Raw genomic sequence first — 7333 nt, 5'->3', positions numbered from 1 at the left:
ATATATAAGTGGCGTAATTGCCCAGCCTTATTATTATTTATGATGATTATTTTTTACTTCTTGTAGAGAGAGGGATCTAGCTATGTTGTCTAGGTTGGTCTCGGACTCCTGGGTTCAAGCGATCCTTCTGCCTTGCCCTCTCAGAGTGTCAGAATTACAGGCATGAGCCTGTTCGTTATTCATTATCAAGTTCATTATTATTGATTGCTCCGTTTTTGTTTTTGTTTTTGTTTTCGAGACGGAGTCTTGCTCTGTCGCCCAGGTTGGAGTGCAATGGCGTAATCTCGGCTCACTGCAACCTCCGCCTCCCGGGTTCAAGCAATTCTCCTGCCTTAACCTCCTGAGTAGCTGGGATTACAGGTGTGTGCCGCCATGCCCGGCTAATTTTTGTATTTTTAGTAGAGACGAGGTTTCTCCATGTTAGTCAGGCTCATCTCGAACTCCTGACCTCGTGATCCGCCAGCCTCGGCCTCTGAAAGTGCTGGGATTACAGGCATGAGCCACTGTGCCTGGTTGATCACTCTTTATTTGTTCGGCATTCCACAGTTCCCGAGCGTTTCCTCAGCACCATTCCCATCAGATCCTCCCAACCACACTGCAGTTTGAGGATGAGGAAACAGTGTGCTGAGGATGGACTGGGAGTCCAAGGACATGGGTGCCCTGGCTGACTGACTCTTGCGACCAGGGCGCAAATGGGGCTGGGGGCTGGGAGGAGGTGGGCGGCTCTTCTCCTCCACCCCCTTCCTCCCTTCCCTGGGAAAATCCAACAGGTGGTGGGGCTGCGGCACTGGGGGCCATTGTGTGGGCTCTGGGAGGGTCGGAGGGCCCAGTGTGTGTCTGGGAGAAGATGGATGCCTTCATTACCATGTGAATCCTGGGAAACCACCACAGAGGCTGGGTGGTGGGTGGGCGTGGGTCTAGGGTCGGGGGGCTTGGTGTTCTCAGGCCGGGACCACACAGCGGCTGGGAAGGGGGTCCAGGAGAATCCCGACAGACCCATTAAGAAACAACAACAACACCCAAAAAACCAGAACAGATAATGGGACTTCCCCTCTAATTGAATTTCTTATTTTAGGACATTTCTATCCTGTGGGGTTTTAAGAGACACAGATTGGGAAATATTTTTTTATTTTTTATTGAAGTCTTCACGAATTTGCCTGTCATTTTTGCTGAGAGGCCATGCCGATCTCTGTCTAGTTCCAATTTTAGTATATGTGCTGCCCAAGTGAGCACCAAAATCTTCTTTTACTTCCTTTATTAAGGAAGTAAAAAGTCGTTTTTTTGTTTTGTTGCTTTCTCTGCTGCAACTTTCCCACCGATTGTGCTGCACATTTGGGCCTGAACAGAAAAATCTGAGCCTTTCATGGCATGAGCACAATCAGCATCTCTGTGGAGGCATTTCCCAGCAGCGCCCTCCCCAGCGGCTCTTCTGCTCATGTAAATTTGTCCTAGGTCACTCTGGATGATTAGCAAATAGCTGCTGAGCACATTGGAAGAAGCAGGTTTTAGGCCTGAAAAACAAAGCTGTCATCAATTTGGGCAGAGCAGAGAGGACAAGCTGGTGTTTGGGAGGGGGGCAGATAGCAGAGAGATAAGAATAATAATCAGAATAATAACAAGAACCACTGAGTGTAATATCCCCATTTTACAGATGAGGAAACAGGCTTTGAATCATTTGGCTAAATCCACACAGGGAGAGAATGGCACAGAATAACAAACCCTGTTTCTCTAATTCCAGAGTCTGTGCTTTTTCTGGGGTTTCTCCATGAGGCCAGAAGAGAGGAAGATGCAGAGAGGCTGATAGGAGGTCATGCCTGTAATCCCAGCACTTTGGGAAGCAGAGGAAGAAGGATTGCTTGAGGCTAGGAGTTTGAGACCAGTCTGGGCAACATAGTGAGACCCTGTCTCTACAAAAATATTAAAAAATTAGCCTGGCCAGACATGGTGGCTCACAACTGTAATCCCAGCACGTTGGGAGGCTGAGGCAGGAGAATCACGTGAACCCGGGAGGCGGAGGTTGCAGTGAGCCGAGATCGTGCCACTACACAAGCCTGGGCGACAGAGCAAGACACTATCTCAAAAAAAAGAAGGAAAGAAAAAAAATAAAAACAAAAAAGAAAGAAAGAGAGAAAGAAAAAGCCAGGTGTATTCCTGTAGTTCTATCTACTTGGGAGGCTGAGGTGGAAGGTGTTTGAGCCCAGGAGTTTGAGGCTGCAGTGAGCTGTGATTGCACCACTGGGGGATGACCCAGGCAAAGGGGGGCAGGAACTAAAACAAGACTTGAAACACTCATACGCGCGCGCACACACACACACGGGCAGAAAGCAGATGGAACAACACACATTCACAAACTCGCACGGGCAATGCCTTTGCAAAAGCCCTTTTATAAACCCAAACACTTCCACATGATCTCTGTCTCTCTTATACACACCCACACATCAATGCAGGCACCTGCTCACAAATGTTCTCAGAAGCACACGCTCGTAAACAGGCTAAGGTAGACAAACATATAAGCATGCATTCAAAAACGCAGTCATATAGAAACCCATCTACCACAGTGTTCCACTTAAGATTTTAGCTTCACCCTTACCCACAACTTGTAGAAATCCAAAAATTAGCATAGATTCTCTCTCTCTCTCTCTCTCTCTCTCTCTCGCTCTCTTTTTTTTTGAGTCTCACTTTGTCGCCCAGGCTGGAGTGCAGTGGTGTGATCTTGGCTCACTGCAACCTCTGCCTCCCAGGTTCAAGTGATTCTCTTGCCTCCTGAGTAGATGGGACTACAGGCGCATGCCACCACACTGGGGTAATTTTGTATTTTTAGTGGAGACTGGTTTCACCATGTTGACCAGGCTAGTCTCAAACTCCTGACCTCAGGTGATCTGCCTGCCTCAGTCTCCCAAAGTGCTGGGATTACAGGCCTAAACCACCGCGCCCAGCCCATTAGCATAGATTCTCACAAGAGTAGGCGCTCTCAGTCAAAACACCTACCCGCCCCCAACACATTCATAATTGCACAGAGAACCTGTCAAGCAGAAAGGACCCCGGTCAGGCAGAAATCGGCTCAGCTTCTTCCCCAAACTCCACACCCAAGAATCCTGCCTTCCAGACTCAGCTCCCAGGGTTTTCCCTCACCTTTTCTCCATCTGAGTGTTACCAGTGCCTCAACCTCCCCTCCCTCATTTCAGAGCCCACCTGGGCTCTGGGGTAGCAAGAGACGGGGTGGGTGCCCAGCTTCTGGCAGCAAAGGAAAGCACCTGCCTCAAGTGAACAGGCCCATGGGGGCCTTGAAGCAGCACCTTCGCTGGGTACCACTCTGAGCTGAATGCGGGGGACACAGGGCTGGGGCCCTCCATGGCTTTTGGAAGGCAGTCGGGAGGGCCCCTCAAAGACCTCACCAGGCATCCTCTGCAGGGGTCTGCCTTCACATGAAGATAGCCTTGTTTGTCACACCTGTCTGCCTTAAAATGACAAAGGTTGGATGTGTCTGGGTATTAGATGGGACGACAACTGACTGAAATGGGAAGAAGGTTGTTAACTATGGGAAAAAACCCTCATTTAGATCTGACGTGGGTTAAAAAAATAAGCATAGAAAAAAAATCTGAAAGTAATGTACGAGTGGCTGAATATGCTGTTTTATTTTCAATGCTTTTTTTTTTTTTTTACAGCTATTCTAATTTTCTTTCTTTTTTTTTTTTTTTCCTGAGACAGGTTCTCACTCCGTCACCCAAGCTGGAGGCAGTGGTGCGATCACAGCTCACCTGCAGCTCAGGTGATCCTCCCATCTCAGCCTCCCAAGTAGCTGGGACCTCAGTTGTAAGCCACCAGACCCGGCTAATTTTTTGTTGTTGTTGTTGATGTTTTGTTTTGTTTTTGAGTTGGAGTCTTGCTCTGTCATCAGACTGGAGGGCAGTGGTGCGATCTCAGCTCACTGCAACCTCTGCAACCCTGGTTCAAGTGATTCCCCTGCCTCAGCCTCCCAAGTAGCTGGGACTACAGGTGCACGCCACCACACTGGACTAATTTTTTGTATTTTAGTAGAGACTGAGTTTCACCATGTTGGCCAGGATGGTCTCAATCTCCTGATTTCGTGATCTGCCTGCCTCAACCTCCCAACGTGTTGGAATTACAGGCATGAGCCACTGCCCCCAGCCAATTTTTGTATTTTTTGTAGTTACAGTTTCGCCATGTTGTCCATGTTAGTCTGTAACTCCTGCGCTCAAGCAATCCACCTGCCATGGCCTCCCAAAGTGCTGAGCTTACAGGCGTAAGCCATGGTGCCTGGCCTTTTCTTTTTGAGAAGGTGTCTTGATCTGTTGCCCAGACTGAAGTGCAGTGGCACTATCATGGCTTACGACAGCCTTGACCTCCTAAACTCAAGCAATCCTCCTTGGCTCAAACGATCCTCCTGCCTCTGCCTCATGAGTAGCTGAGACTACAGGTGTGTGCCATTGTTTCTGGCTAATACTTTAATTTTGTAAGCCTTGCTATGTTGCCCAGGATGATTTCAAACTCCTGGCCTCAAGCAATCCACACACGTTGGCATCCCAAAAAGCTGGGATTACAGGTGAGGAGAGCCACAGTATTCAGCCTAATTAAGATTTTTTGTTTTTTTTTTTGAGACAAAGTCTCACTCTGTTGTCCAGGCTGGAGTGCAGTGGCACATTTTCAGCTCACTGAAACCTCTGACTCCCTGGTTCAAGTGATTCTCCTGCCTCAGCCTCTCGAGTAGCTGGGATTACAGGAATGTGCTGCCACGCCCAGCTAATTTTTGTATTTTTAGTAGAGATGGGGTTTCACCTTGTTGGCCAGGATGGTCTCGATCTACTGACCTTGTGACCCACCCGCCTTGGCCTCCCAAAGTGCTGAGATTACAGGCATGAACCACTGTGCCCAGCTGAAGATTTTTAAAATTTTTTTATTTTAATTTTTATTTATTTATTTTAATTTTTATTTATTTATTTATTTATTTATTTTTAAAAGACCGGGTTTCACCATGTTGGTCAGGCTGGTCTTGAACTCCTGACCTCAGGTGATCCACCCGCCTTGGCCTCCAAAGTGCTTGGATTACACGTGTGAGCCACCGCGCCCGGCCCTATTTTTATTTTTTTTTAAGATGGGGTTTCACCATGATGGCCAGGCTGGTCTTGAACTCCTGATCTCAGGTGATCCACCCACCTTGGCCTCCCAAAGTGCTAGGATTACAGGCGTGAGCCACAGTGCCCAGCCTATTTTTTTTTTTGGGGGGACAGAGTCTTGTTCTGTTGCCCAGGCTGGAATGCAATGCCGCGATCTCAGTTCACTGCAATCTTTGCCTCCAGGGTTCAAGCGATTCTCCTGCCTCAGCCTCCTGAGTAGCTATTACAGGCATCTGCCAGGCTGGTCTCGAACTCCTGACCTCGTGATCCACCTTCCTCGGCCTCCCAAAGTGCTGGGATTACAGGCATGAGCCACCTCGCCTGGCCCAAAGTTTTAAAAATACAAAATGAGCCGGGCGCGGTGGCTCACGCCTGTAATCCCAGCACTTTGGGAGGCCGAGGCGGGTGGATCACAAGGTCAAGAGATCGAGACCATCCTGGTCAACATGGTGAAACCCCGTCTCTACTAAAAATACAAAAAATTAGCTGGGCATGGTGGCGCGTGCCTGTAATCCCAGCTACTCAGGAGGCTGAGGCAGGAGAATTGCCTGAACCCAGGAGGCGGAGGTTGCGGTGAGCCGAGATCGCGCCATTGCACTCCAGCCTGGGTAACGAGCGAAACTCCGTCTCAAAAAAAAAACAAAAAACAAAAAACAAAACAAAACAAAATGAGCAGGGTGTGGTAGCAATCACCTGTAGTCCTAGCTACACAGGAGGCTGAAGTGAGAGGATGGCTGAGCCCAGGAATTCAAGGTTACATTGAGCTATGATTGTCCCACTGCACTCAAGCCTGGACCACTGTGAGACCCTGTCTCAAAAACAAACAGGTAAGCCGGGTGTGGTGGCTCATGCCTGTAATCCTAGCACTTTGGGAGGCTGAGGTGGGCGGATCACAAGGTCAGGGGTTCGAGACCAGCCTGACCAACATGGTGAAACCCCATCTCTATAAAAAATAAAATAAAATAAAAAACAGTAAGCAGAATACACACCCACCTACGCACCCACACACACCGTAGTTTACCTATATAGCAGAAATTTTCCAAGCCACCTAACTCCTTTGTATATTCCTTGCCCTCAAATTTACCCAAATAGTATCTCCCTCCCCACCCCCTTTTTTTAAAATTTCCCCGTTTCCCCGTCTTGGAGATTCTTCCATAAATATCATTTATTGAGGACACACTATGTGTGATTTCCATGCATTATTTATTTTACTTAATCCTCACAGCCATTAAGCAGATGGGGAAAGTGAAGCTCAGAGATCAAGTCACGTGCTGGAAGCCACACGTTGGTAAGCATTAGACTCAGGGTAATTTGATAATTTGTGTACCAAGGCCGGGCGCAGTGGCTCACGCCTGTAATCCTAGCACTTTGGGAGGCCGAGGTGAATGGATCACCTGAGGTCAGGAGTTCAAGACCAGCCTGGCCATCATGGTGAAACCCCATCTTAAAAAAAAAAAAAAAAAAAAAAGATAATTTGTGTACTATAGCCAGGCCCTCAGGATTGTCCTAAACCTTTATATTCACTCATACAACAAATAGTGAGTGCCTTCGTGTTTCAGGCAATGGGCCAAGTGCTGGGGCTCCGGTAGGGAGGAAAACAAAGGCTTAGCCCATGGTTGAGGGGGGTTCAATTGTTCACCCCATTTTTCAGTTAAGAAAACCAAGGAAGAGAATGGAAAGAAATTGTCCTGGGGTCACACGGGATAAGAAAATAGCTGAGGCTGGGCGCGGTGGCTCACGCGTCTAATCCCAGCACTTTGGGAAGCCAACGTGCGAAGATCGCTTGAGTCGGAGTTGGAGACCAGCCTGAGCAACAGTGAGAACCTCGCGGTCTCTACTAGGAAAAAACAAAAAACAAAAAACAAAACAAATCAGCGAGGCGTGGTGGGACACACCTATAGTCCCAGCTGAGGCTAGAGGATCGCTTGAACCCAGGAGGTCGAGGTTGCAGTGAGCCGTGATCGCGGCACTGCACTTCAGCCCGGGCGACAGAGTGAGACCCTGCTGCACAAATAAAAAAGGGAAAAAGAGAAAAGAGCGGAGACAAGCAGCCCCACTTTACAGATAGGGAAACTGAGGCACAGAGAAGTTAAAACGACCCGCCTAACGAAACCCAGCTAGGAATTGGCAGGGATGGGGATCGTAGCCTCTTAGAGAGCGCCTGTCCCCGCCGGGCGGCGCTCGGCCTCTCCCTCCCC

General features: G+C 48.6%; 1 non-coding gene across 1 annotated transcript; it reads right to left on the bottom strand.

Annotated features, from left to right (window-relative positions):
- Window positions 1-1129: 1129 nt before the first annotated feature.
- LOC135277089 (U6 spliceosomal RNA) lies at window positions 1130-1233 on the bottom strand. Its single transcript, XR_010344691.1, has one exon. It is a non-coding gene; the product is annotated as a U6 spliceosomal RNA (small nuclear RNA).
- Between the last annotated feature and the right edge of the window lie 6100 nt (window positions 1234-7333).

This window comes from Aotus nancymaae, unplaced genomic scaffold (genome assembly GCF_030222135.1).
Source record: "Aotus nancymaae isolate 86718 unplaced genomic scaffold, 86718_ANA_hifiasm-v0.15.2.pri h1tg000029l, whole genome shotgun sequence".
NCBI lineage: Eukaryota > Metazoa > Chordata > Mammalia > Primates > Aotidae > Aotus > Aotus nancymaae.
The sequence above is the reverse complement of the archived record's forward strand: the minus strand, read 5'-3'. Positions and strand labels throughout refer to the sequence as shown.